This window comes from Callithrix jacchus, chromosome 1 (assembly GCF_049354715.1).
Source record: "Callithrix jacchus isolate 240 chromosome 1, calJac240_pri, whole genome shotgun sequence".
NCBI lineage: Eukaryota > Metazoa > Chordata > Mammalia > Primates > Cebidae > Callithrix > Callithrix jacchus.
This window is the reverse complement of record NC_133502.1, coordinates 144,432,995-144,445,323: the sequence shown is the minus strand read 5'-3', so window position 1 is coordinate 144,445,323 and position 12,329 is coordinate 144,432,995. Positions and strand designations below refer to the sequence as shown.

The following is a 12,329-nucleotide window of genomic DNA, read 5'->3' as shown; positions in this document are numbered from 1 at the left end:
TAAGCAATAGTACATGCCAGGGTTGGGAGCAGGGTTGAGCAAGTCTCAAAAGCATCCAATACAGAATTTTCTGGGGTTTAAATATCTCTAGTGGTTTCCCATTGGCCCACCATCAGTCTGATTGGTTGCAGGTGGAGACCAATCAGAATAAAGAGCAGACCAGCAACCAGTCTGATTGATTGCAGGAGGAAACCAATCAGCATGAAAAGTAGGCCCACGATCAGTCTGTTTGATTGTAGTAGAGGCGCTCTCAGAGGTACTTTCATTTTTCAACTGCCAACCAGAAAAAGGAGGGGTTACAACTGCCACGCAAAAAATAGAGGGGCTGAAAAGGGAGTAGCATCTGATATCCAGTCAGCAGGAGTCGGTGGGAGAGTCGCCGCCTCCAGACCCCGTTCTCCTGCCTCACAGGTAGATATCTAACTTATTTTTTCTATGACTGTCTGGCCTATGCTTTCAATATTGTCGTCCCTTACGAATCTTAGAATTTGTATGTCTAGTTTCAGGAATTTTTTTTTTTTTTTTTTTGAGACGGAGTCTCCCTCTGGAGTGCAGTGGCGCGGTTTTGCTCACCGCAACTTCTGCCTCCCGGGTTCAAGCGATTCTTCTGCCTCAGCCTCCCGAGTAGCTGGGACTACAGACACACGCCACCATGCCAAGCTAATTTTTGTATTATTGTTATTATTTTTAGTAGAGACGGGATTTCACTATGTTAGGCAGGATGGTCTCAGTCTCTTGACCTCGAGATCCACCGGCCTCGGCCTCCCAAAGTGCTGGGATTACAGGTGTGAGTCACTGCACCCGCTGTCAGAAAGTATCTTATTGATACCTTTTGGGGAAAATGTATAGATTATTTTGGGAATAATTTTGTCAATGATTTGAAAATCCAAGCAACATGAAATTCCAGGTTTTCCTAAATACTACGAAAATGACAACGCCTGTTGTAGAAACTAAAGTAATACAGCAGTCTGTAAAACTAAAAATTAAGGAGCCCCCCGACTTTTTTTTTTTTTCTGAACAGAGTCTCTCTCTGTTGCCCAGGCCGGAGCGCAGTGGGCATGGTCTCAACTCACTGCAACCTCCGCCTCCCGGGTTCAAGTGATTCTCCTGTCTCAGCCTCCTGAGTAGCTGGGATTACAGGCACGCACCACCACACCTGGCTAATTTTTTGTATTTTGATTAGACACGACGTTTCACCATGTTGGCCAGGCTGGTCTCAAACTCCTGACCTCAGGCGATCCACCCGCCTCAACCTCCCAGAGTGCTGGGATTATAGGCATAAGCCACCGCGCAAGGTCTAAGGAGACCCTCTTAAAACATCTCCACACCACCCTCCCACTCTCCTTCCCTGAATAAAATTATGAACATTTGATAGTATCCTTTCACCCTCAGTCATACATTCACAAACTGTGTGTGTGTGTGTTTGCAAATTTTCTTTTTTTTTTAAATTGCACTTTGGGCTCTGGGGTACATGTGCACATCCTGCATCCTGCAAGATTTTTGCATAGGTAAATATATGCCATAGTGGCTTGCTGTCTCCATCACCCACAACCCTGTTGCCCACATCAGGCATTTCTCCTCGTGTTATCCCTCCCCATCCACCCCTCCCCCCACCCGATCCCTTCCCTCCCCTCCCCTCCATCCACCCACCTAGCCAAGTAAGTGCTGTTGCCTTCCCTGTGCCCAGTTTTTCATTGTTCATCGCCCATTTATGAGTGGTGTTTGGTTTTCTGTTCTTGTGTCAGTTTGCTGAGAATGATGGTTTCTAGATTCATCCATGTCTCTACAAAGGACATGAACTCATCGTTTTTTATGGCTGCATAGTATTCCATGGTGTATATGTGCCACATTTTCTTTGTTCAGTCTATCACTGATGGGCATTTGGGTTGGTTCCAGGTCTTTGGTACCATAAACAGTGCAGCAATGAACATACGTGTGCATGTGTCTTTATAATACAACAATTTATGATCCTTTGGGTATATACCCAGTAATGGGACTGCTGGGTCAAATGGAATTTCTATTTCTAGATCCTTGAGGAATCACCACACTGTCTTCCACAATGGTTGAACTAATTTACCCTCCCACCAACAGTGTAAAAGTGTTCCTATTTCTCCACATCCTCTCCAGCATCTGTTGTCTCCAGATTTTTTAATGATTGCCATTCTGAGATGGTATTTCAATGTGGTTTTGATTTGCATTTCTCTAATTACCAATGATGATGAACATTTTTTCATATGTTTGTTGGCCGCATAAATGTCTTCTTTTGAAAAGTGTCTGTTCATATCTGTTGCCCACTTTTGAATGGGTTTGTTTTTTTCTTGTAAATCTGCTTTAGTTCTTTGTAGATTTTGGATATTAGCCCTTTGTCAGATGGGTAGATTGCAAAATTTTTTTCCCATTCTGTTGGTTGCCAGTTCACTCTAATGATTGTTTCTTTTGCTGTGCAGAAGCTCTTAAGTTTAATTAGATCCTATTTGTGTATTTTGGCTTTTGTTGCCATTGCTTTTGGTGTTTTAGTCATGAAGTCCTTGCCTGTGCCTATGTCCTGAATTATGTTGCCTAGGTTTTCTTCTAGGGTTTTTATGGTGTTAGGTTTTATGTTTAAATCTTTAATCCATCTGAAGTTAATTTTAGTGTAAGGTGTCAGGTAGGGTCCAGTTCCAGCTTCTTGCATATGGCTAGCCAGTTTTCCCAACACCATTTATTAAACAGGGAATCCTTTCCCCATTGCTTGTTTTTGTCAGGTTTGTCAAAGATCAGATTGCTGTAGATGTGTGGCGTTGCTTCTGAGGCCTCTGTTCTGTTCCATTGGTCTATATCTCTGTTTTGGTGCCAGTACCACGCTGTTTTGATTACTGTAGCCTTGTAGTATAGTTTGAAGTCAGGTAGTGTGATGCCACCAGCTTTGTTCTTTTGCTTAGGATTGTCTTGGCTATGCGGGCTATCTTTTGGTTCCATATGAAGTTTAAAGTGTTTTTTCCAGTTCTGTGCAGAAGGTCAATGGTAGCTTGAGGGGGATAGCGTTGAATCTATAAATTACTTTGGGCAGTATGGTCATTTTTGCAATATTGATTCTTCCTAATCATAAGCATGGAATGTTTTTCCATCTGTTTATGTCCTCTCTTATTTCCTTAATCAGTCGTTTGTAGTTCTCCTAGAAGAAATCTTTTACATCCTTTGATAGTTGTATTCCTAGGTATTTCGTTCTCTTTGTAGCACTTGTAAATGGCAGTTTGCTCATGACTTGGTTGTTTGTCTGTTGTTGGTGTATAGCAAGGCTTGTGATTTCTGCACATTGATTTTGTATCCTGAGACTTTGCCGCAGTTGCTTATCAGCTTAAGGAGGTTTTGGGCTGAGATAATGGTGTCTTCTAAATACACGATCATGTTGTTTGCAAATGGGACAATTTGACTTCTTTTCCTAATTGAATGCCCTTTATTTCTTTTTCTTGTCTACTTGCTCTGGCTAGAACTTCCAATACTATATTGAATAGGAGTGGTGAGAGAGGGTATCCTTGCCTAGTGCCAGTTTTTAAAGGGAATGCTTCTAGTTTTTGCCCATTCAGTATGATATTGGCTGTGGGTTTGTCGTAAATAGCTTTTATTATTTTGAGATACGTTCCATCAATACCTAGTTTATTGAGAGTTTTTAGCATAAAGGACTGTTTAATTTTGTCTAAGGCCTTCTCTGCAGCTATTGAGATAATCATGTGGTTTTTGTCTTTGGTTCTGTTTATGTGGTGGATTACATTTATAGACTTGCATATGTTGAACCAGCCTTGCATCCCCAGGATGAAGCCTACTTGATCATGGCGGATAAGCTTTTTGATGTGCTATTGGATTCAGTTTGCCAGTATTTTATTGAAGATTTTTGCATCAGTGGCCTGTAGTTTTCTTTTTTAGTTGTGTCTCTGCCAGGTTTTGGTATCAGGATGATGTTGGTCTCATAGAAAGAGTTAGGGAGGATTCCCTCTTTTAGTATTGTTTGAAATAGTTTCAGTAGGAATGGTAACAGCTCCTCTTTGTACATCTGGTAGAATTCGGCTGTGAAACAGTCTGGACCTGGACTTTTTTTAGATGGTAGACTATTAATTGCTGCCTCGATTTCAGACCTTGTTATTGGTCTATTCAGGGTTTCAACTTCTTCCTGGCTCAGTCTTGGGAGTGTGCAAGTGTCCGGGAATTTATCCATTTTGTCCAGATTTACTGGTTTATGTGCATAGAGCTGTCTGTAGTAATCTCTGATGGTAATTTGTATTTCCAAGGAATCAGTTGTGATCTCCCCTTTATCTTTTTTTATTGCATCTATTCAATTCTTCTCTCTTTTCTTTTGTATTAGTCTAGCTAGCGGTCTATTTCGTTGATCTTTTCAAAAAACCAGATCCTGGATTTATTGATTTTTTTTTGAAGGGTTTTTCATGTCTCTAACTCCTTTAGTTCTTCTCTGAAATTAGTTATTTCTCATCTTCTGCTTGCCTTTGAATTCTTTTGATCTTGCTCCTCTAGCTCTTTCAATTTTGACTATAGGGTATTGATTTTAGATCTTTACTTCTCATGTGGGGATTTATTGTTATAGATTTCCCTCTAGCCACTGCTTTAAATGTGTCCCATAGATTCTGGTACATTGTGTCTTCATTCTCATTAGTTTCAAAGAACATTTTTATTTCTGCCTTCATTTAATTATTTATCCATTCATCATGCAGGAGCAAGTTGATCAGTTTCCATGTGATTGTGCAGTTTTGAGTGCTTTTCTTAATCCTGAGTTCTAATTTGATTGCACTATGATCTGAGAGACTGTTTGCTATGATTTCTGTTCTTTTGCATTTGGTGAGAAGTGATTTACTTCCAACTATGTGGTCAGTTTTAGAGTAAGTGTGATGTGGTGCTGAGAAGAATGTGTATCCTGTGGATTTGGGGTGGAGTGTTCTGTAAATGTCTATTAGGTCTGCTTGGTCCAGATCTGTGTCCAGATCCTAGATACCCTTGTTGACTTTCTGTCTTGTTGATCTGTCCAATATTGTCAGTGGAGTGTTAAAGTCTCCCACTATTATTGTGCGGGAGTCTAAGTCTCTTTGTAGGTTGCTAAGAACGTGCTTTAAGTATCTGGGTGCTCCTGCATTGGGTGCATATATTTAGGATACTTAGCTCTTCTTGTTGCATTGATCCTTTTACTACTATGTAATGCCCTTCTTTGTCTCTTTTGATCTTTGTTGGTTTAAAGTCCATTTTATCAGAGACTAGGATTGCTACCCCGGCTTTTTTTTTGCTCTCCATTTGCTTGGTAAGTCTTCTTCTGTCCCTTTATTTTGAGTCTGTGTGAGTCTTTGCACATTAGATGGGTCTCCTGAATACAGCATACCGATGGGTCTTGACTTTTTTTTTATCCAGTTTGCCAGTCTGTGTCTTTTGATTGGGGCATTTAGGCCATTTACATTCAACATTAATATTGTTATGTTTGAATTTGATCCTGCCATTTTGTTACTGGCTGGTTATTTTGCCCGTTAGTTGACGTGGTTTCCTCATTGCATCATTGTTCTTTACCATTTGGTATGTTTTTGCAGTGCCTGGTACTGGTTGTTCCTTTCCATGTTTAGTCCTTCCTTCTGGAGCTCTTGTAACGCAGGTCTTGTAGTGACAAAATTTCTCAGCAATTACTTGGTCCATAAAGGATTTTATTTCTCCTTCCCTTATGACGCTTACATTGGCCAGATATGAAATTCTGGGTTGAAAGTTCTTTTCTTTAAGGATATTGAATATTGACCCCCACTCCCTTCTAGCTTATAAGGTTTCTGCAGAGAGATCCACTGTAAGTCTGATGGTCTTTTCTTTGTGGGTGACTTGACCTTTCTCTCTGGCTGCTCTTAGGAATTTTTTCTTTATTTCAACCCTGGTGAATCTGACAATTATATGCCTTGCAGTTGCTCCTCTTGAGGAGTATCTTTGTGGTGGTCTCTGTATTTTCTGGATTTGAATGTTGGCCTGCCTTGTTAGGTTGGGGAAGTTCTCTTGGACAATATCCTGAAGAGTGTTTTCCAGCTTGGATTCACTCTTCCTGTCTCATTCAGGTATGCCAATCAAGCATAGATTAGATCTTTTCACATAATCCATAGTTCTTGGAGGCTTTGTACATTTCTTTTCACTCTTTTTTCTCTAATCTTGCCTTCTTATTTTATTTCATTGATTTTTATCTTCAGTCTCTGATATCCTTTCTTCTGCTGATTGATTCAGCTTTTGAAACTTGTGTATGCCTCACAAAGTTCTTGTGCTGTGTTTTTCAGCTTCATCAAGTCATTTATGTTCTCTAAGCTGGTTATTCTAGTTAGTATTTCATCTAACCTTTTTTCAAGGTTCTTAGTTTCTTTGCACTGGGTTAGAACATGGTCTTTTTAACTCAGAGAAGTTGGTTACTACACATCTTTTGAAGTCTGCTTCTGTCAACTCATCAAACTCATTCTCTGTCTTGTTTTGTTCCCTTGATGGTGAGGAGTTGTGATCCCTGGGAGGAGAAGAAGTGTTCTGGTCTTTGATGATTTCATTGTTTCTGATGCGCTGGTTTCTCCCCATCTTGTTGGATTTATCTCCCTTTGATCTTTGAAGTTGGTGATTTCTGGAGGACTCTCTTTGAGTGGACACCCTTTCTGTTGAGGTTGGAGCTATATATTTTTTGGCCTGTAGAGGCGCTACTGGGCTGCCTCGGATTCAGTCTGGCTGCTGGGTGGGTGGTCTCCTCCTGTAGTTTGTTTACAAGGGTGAGATTAGCCCCGCCTTCTCACTGGCGACTCTCCTTCCCCAAGCTCAATCTCCCCAGTTTGGGTCAAACTGGTATATTCACTATGAAGCTCTGTAGCGTACTGGCTTCAGTTTGAATTTTGTGGGGGTGGGGCCTGCAGGCCTTATGGCCTGTTTCCCTGCTTTCAATTCTGCCTCTTTCTGTGGGACTGGTAGTTCCATCCCGCTGGCATTAGTCCAAACTTCCGCCCAGGTCCTTGCCAACAACTTGCGGCACCAGGCGAGCCCTCACTCAGATTTGCATTGATAACCCATGGTGCCCCTCAGTCTGGTGGGGCTCTGTGGACGGTGGGTTACAGGAGGAATGAGGGAAACACAGGATCCTAATCGGAGCACTGAGGGGGTGAAGTCCCCAACCCTCCAAGCTGACTGCATGTTCCAGATGGGAACGCACCCCACCCTGTCTTCGTTCACCCTCCCTGGGCTGCTCTCGCTCTGCTTTGGCTTTGGTTCGCCTTCCCTGGGCTATTTTCAGTGACCTACCAGTCCCACTGAAGCGAACCCTGCAGGTTGCTTGGAATCGTGAATTCCTCTAGCCCTCTGTGTCTCATTCACTGGGGCCTACATTCTGGTGTTGCCTCTCTTGGCCGTCTTGGCCCGTCCCCCTCACATTCACAAACTTTTACATGTACCTCCGCATGTGGGTTTTATTTATATTTATATATTTATTTCTGAGAGGGAGTCTTGCTCTGTTGCCCAGGCTGGAGTGCAGTGGCTGATCTCTGCTCACTGTAACCTCCATCTCTCTGGTTCAAGTGATTCCCCTGCCTCAGTCTCCTGAGGAGCTGGAGTTACAGGTGGCTGCCACCATGCCCAACTAATTTTTTTATTTTTTTTTTCAGTAGAGACAGGGTTTCACCATGTTGGCCAGGTTGGTTTCAAACCCCTGACCCCGTGATCTGCCTGCCTTATCCTTCCAAAGTGATGGGATTACACCATGAGACACCGCGCCTGGCCACAGGTTTTTATTATTTTTGTATCTACAGGAGGTTTAGTAATGAAGGAGCCATAATACATATTTATCAAATTTTTTATATCTTCTGTAGTTGCACATTTAAATTTGTTCTCCCCCCATGCCCACCCTGGACTTACAAAACTGTGGTAAACAGCCTTGTATTTTTATTATTCCACATCTGTGTATTTTGGTAGTATACATTTCTAGAAAGGAATTGCCAGCTAGAAGGAAACTAATGCATATTTTAAATATGTATGTATGTGTATATATATATATATATATATATATATTTTTTTTTTTTTTTTTTTTTTTTTTTTTGAGACTCAGTCTCGTTCTGTTGCCCAGGCTGGAGTGCAATGGTGCAATCTCGGCTCACTGCAACCTCTGCCTCCTGGGTCCAAGCAATTCTCTGCACTAGCCTCCTGAGTAGTTGGAATTACAGGTGCCCACCACCACACCCTGCTATTTTTTGTATTTTTAGTAAAGACGGGGTTTCACCATCTTGGTCAGGCTGGTCTTAAACTCCTGACCTCGTGATCCACCTGCCTTGGCCTCCCAAAGTGCTGGGATTACAGGCGTGAGCCATCATGCCCGGCTGCATATTTTAAATTTTGATAGATACTACCAAGTGATCGTCAAACAGGGCATCAGTGATACTCTGGTCCACTATATAGCAGGTGTCCACTGCCACACACTCCTAAATTCTGAATGTACAACTTTTTAAACTTTTGTCAGCCTGTAAATCTGAGGCAATCTAGGTCATGGCATTTACTGTTGAGAGCCACATACACAAAAGGATCTCTCGTATTGACTGGCTTACTGTCAGCATTCCGTATTTTTCTTATTTTACCGCCCAATCTGGTAGTAAAATATGTGTGATGGCTATAGAGTGTCAGCGAATCTTAAGGAATAGATTAACCATCAGACTCCACCTAGGCCTTAAAGAAATCCACTAGTTGCTTTTTGAAATCAATACTTCCGACTGGTAAATGAATGAATAGAAGCAGCCATAAGGGTATTCGGTGTATTCAATTCTGTAAAGCGGGGCGTTCCTTTCCCCTCCCTCCACACCAGACTGAGTCTCACTCTGATCACGGGGCGATCTTGGCTCATTACAAACGCAGCCTCCTGAGTAGCTGGGATTACAGGCGCCCGCCACCACGCCCAGCTAATTTTGATATTTTTAGTAGAGACCGGGTTTCAGCATGTTGACCAGGCTGGTCTTGAACTCCTGACCTCAAGCGATTCGCCCGCCTCGGCCTCCCCAATTGCTGCGATTATAGGCGTGAGCCACCGTGCCCTCTCGGGAGTTCCATTTTTAAGGGCGCTTCTCCCATGACCCTCACCCCCCACCTCCCAGAAGAATCCAGCCGCGTTCGCGAGCCTATCTTTGTCTCCGGAGCCACGCAGAGCTAGCCCCCAGACAAGCTGTGCAGGAAAAGGCAGCTCTCTTCTGACGTCTTCATCCGAGGAAAGGGGGCTTGTTCCCTGGCCCCAGTGCCCAATGCTCATGGCTCGGGTTCTCCCTCCGAGTGTGCACTGGAAACCCAAGGGTCGCACTGGGGTTCGCTCTTTTCTGACCGCGTCCCACACAAGTCCGTGACCCTTCCGCGTTTGGGAAGGAGTGGGAGAGCTTAGCGCTTCCTATTTTGTTTTTACGGGGTGCAGGTGATTATAAGTCTGGCATGGACACCACAGGCTTATTTGACCTGCAGCCGAGTGTGGGGCCAAGCGCCAGGTTCCTTGGGCGCCAGGGTTCCCAGACGCGCCGCCACCCGGACTGGACGAGGGGCGGGGTCCGACATAACTGTCATCCGATGGAGGACGTTTTTTATTAACCGATTTTACCGTGGATTTTGGCTTGGTTCGAACTAAAGAGCTTCTTGGAATCTTCTCTTTCCCAACGTCTACTAAGTGGGAACTCAATCTTCAACCCCGTAAGTATGTGGGCTCTGCGAAGGGAATTCACCTGGAGAGGAGCCTAGGGTTACTGAAGTGCTGGGCACCACGAGGGTGGAAAATCCTTCAGGATCAGCCAATGGCGGGACGGCCTGCCCTGAGGGCCCGCCTCATGGGCGATCTCAGACCTTAGGCAGTCGTTGTTGTGATTGGAAGGATTAGGCGGAAAGCCCGCTTGCCTCAACCACAGAGGGCAACCACAGATTGGCTGCAGCGAACAGTTGCAGTTCTGTAGTCCAAACCTATAGCAGCTTAGTGATAAATCCCTCCCTAAAATGCATTTGATAACCGTTTTACGTGTTGTAAGGCAAAGGATGATTGGTCAGAGGCTCACGGATTCAGTTGGTAGTAAACACCATCAGGCTCCTGGGACCGTCGATTGGTCAGTTTTCTGGGGGCCGAGTAAATTCCTCCGGTTCCGCGCACTGGCTGGCTGCACTGTTACCTCGGCCCCACCCTCCCCTTGGTGATTGGTTGCAGCCCAATAGGGGGAGGAGGAATGGAGCGGCGTAGGCGCTCGTGCATTACGTCACTTCCGTTTATCGGGCGCCGCCGCGGTGTTCTCAGACTGTCTCCGGGAACCGGCTGAAGGAGCTAGGGGACTAGAGGCGGGGTGGGAGGGGGGCGGGCGGAACAGGGAGGAAGTCTCTTAACGGAGACACCAGTCTGGACGTTCCAACCTCGTCTGACACTACCAAGTCCGAACGGAGAGGGGTCACCGCCTCCTTCAGCGAGGAGGTGGGGGGCGGAACCCGGCTCAGGTGAGGGGACCCCGTCAGCGAGTGTCGTGATGGCGGGCGCGCTCACGTGGGGAAGGTTGAGCACCAGGGGCGCGCCAAGGCGTCGGGGAGCGCGCAGACGTGTATTGGTGTCCCAAGCCTACCCTGCCCTTCTTTCTGAGGGGGCATTGTTACCGTCGGAGCGAAGGGGCCAGGCGGGTTCTTCTGCGCAGGCGTCCCCGGTGTCCCGAAGCCAGGCTGTCTGTGGGGTGGGGCGGGGGCTGGTACCCCTGCGGATCCCGGTCTGGCGACGCAGGTTACCGAACCGGGTGGGAAAGGCCTTAGGCCCAAAGGCCTGGCGGGATGAAGAGAGGATCTGCTACCCTGCTGGATGGGGTCGGACGGCTCCCTTGCCCCCATCCTGGGTCTTGAGTGACGAGGTTTCACCAGAGCAAGGCCATAGGCAGACTGCCATCGGGAGCCGGCGGCAGACCCTGTAGGGGTGGAGCCTGGGTTTTGGAATGCCCCAACTTGTTATGAGAGAACTGAAGTGTTTAATAGGCATTTACTGAATGCCCCCTACTCCCATGCTTCGTGCGAGGAGCTGTGGGGGATGCGGTGATAAGACACTCCTGTCCCATCTTCTGTTTGGAGAACAGATTTGTATGTAAATAATAAAAGGCAGTGAATTAAGGGGAGTGGGAGGTTGGTTTTTTCCTTTAAAAATGGCCATTTATTATTAAGTCAGTTCGCATTCTGGCATAATGAAATGTGGAAACTAATTTTCTGAACAGATGACAAATCCTAAATAATTTGAAGGAAAAATTTTAGGTGAAAGCACAGTAAAGTGTTGGTTACTAAGTAGTGTCCTCTAATTCTGGTCAACGTTAATTAATAGAAGAAACTCTTCATCTTGAAAAATTGAAGCAAAAATATTCCAAAACATGTTCTCGTATTTTTCACTTGTGTTAAGTAGAAGACATTACGGACTTTTCTTTAGAGGTTGAAGAGAATGCTGTGCCTTAGTCATTATTGGTAATTTGTTGTCCTAGTATGTGTTGTTGTGCCTTAGATGTTGTAAAAGGCTGGGCAGAACTTGCTTTTCGTTTGCCTAAACTCTTGTGATTTCTGTGGCGACGGTGGTTGGCCGTAAGCTAATAGTTAAGAGGGAGAAGAGAAGGAATTTTAGAGAAAATCCCCTAAGCCAAAGGAAGGCGTTCACTCTTCCTTCTAACTCTCCTGGAAATCTCAGCAAATTTGGGAAGATTGACCTGGCCACCACAGCCAGCTTGGTTACCTTACAGGTAAGACCACCTGAGTGGGGACCTGTTCTGGGCCCTTGGGTTTTGCTGAATAAACAGACTCTCTTTTGAAGAGTCCTGAAGTCAACTTGTTTTCTAGAGATTTGCCACTTTTCCCTAAAAGTTGTCTCAAAACATAACTTTTTGTTAGCTGAGGAGCTGGCAAACTGGATTTTGGTTAATTAATAAGTCTCTAGCAAAATTCTGAAAGTGGTAAGATTTGGAGGAAAGGCATCTTGCAAACTTAGGAGTGACCACTCTCAAAAGAGACTGTCACAAGACTGTCCCCAAAGTGGAAGTAATAAAAAAATCATTGGGATATCAAATAGTACTTAAAGAACTTAGCATGAATTATATTGAATTGGAGACTTAAAAATATCTCATGTTCATTGAAATTGACAAAACCTGGTGTAGTGCTGACAATTTTGAATCTGGCTCAAATTATTTTTGGAAATGGAATAAAGAACCCAAGTTATTGATTCTCTATTAGCTTTCAACTTTTATTTTGTTATTTTTTTGAGGCGGAGTTTTGCTCTGTCTCCCAGGCTGGAGTGCAATGGCATGCTCTTGGCTCACAGCAACCTCCACCTCCCGGGTTCAAGCAAT

At 44.5% G+C, this 12,329-nt stretch overlaps 1 protein-coding gene across 4 annotated transcripts in view; it reads left to right on the top strand.

Annotated features, from left to right (window-relative positions):
* The first annotated feature begins 240 nt into the window (after window positions 1–240).
* ZBTB5 (zinc finger and BTB domain containing 5) overlaps window positions 241–12,329 on the top strand; it is a 50,795-nt gene continuing 38,706 nt past the window's right edge. The window contains exon 1 of one of the 4 annotated variants that reach the window (XM_035252269.3): window positions 241–411. The gene's annotated coding sequence lies outside the window, so the exon portion shown is untranslated. Of the gene's footprint in view, window positions 412–9,118; window positions 9,682–10,240; window positions 11,727–12,329 lie in introns of those variants that run through there. The other 3 variants (XM_035252273.3, XM_002743096.5, XM_054257889.2) reach the window with 3 other exon arrangements.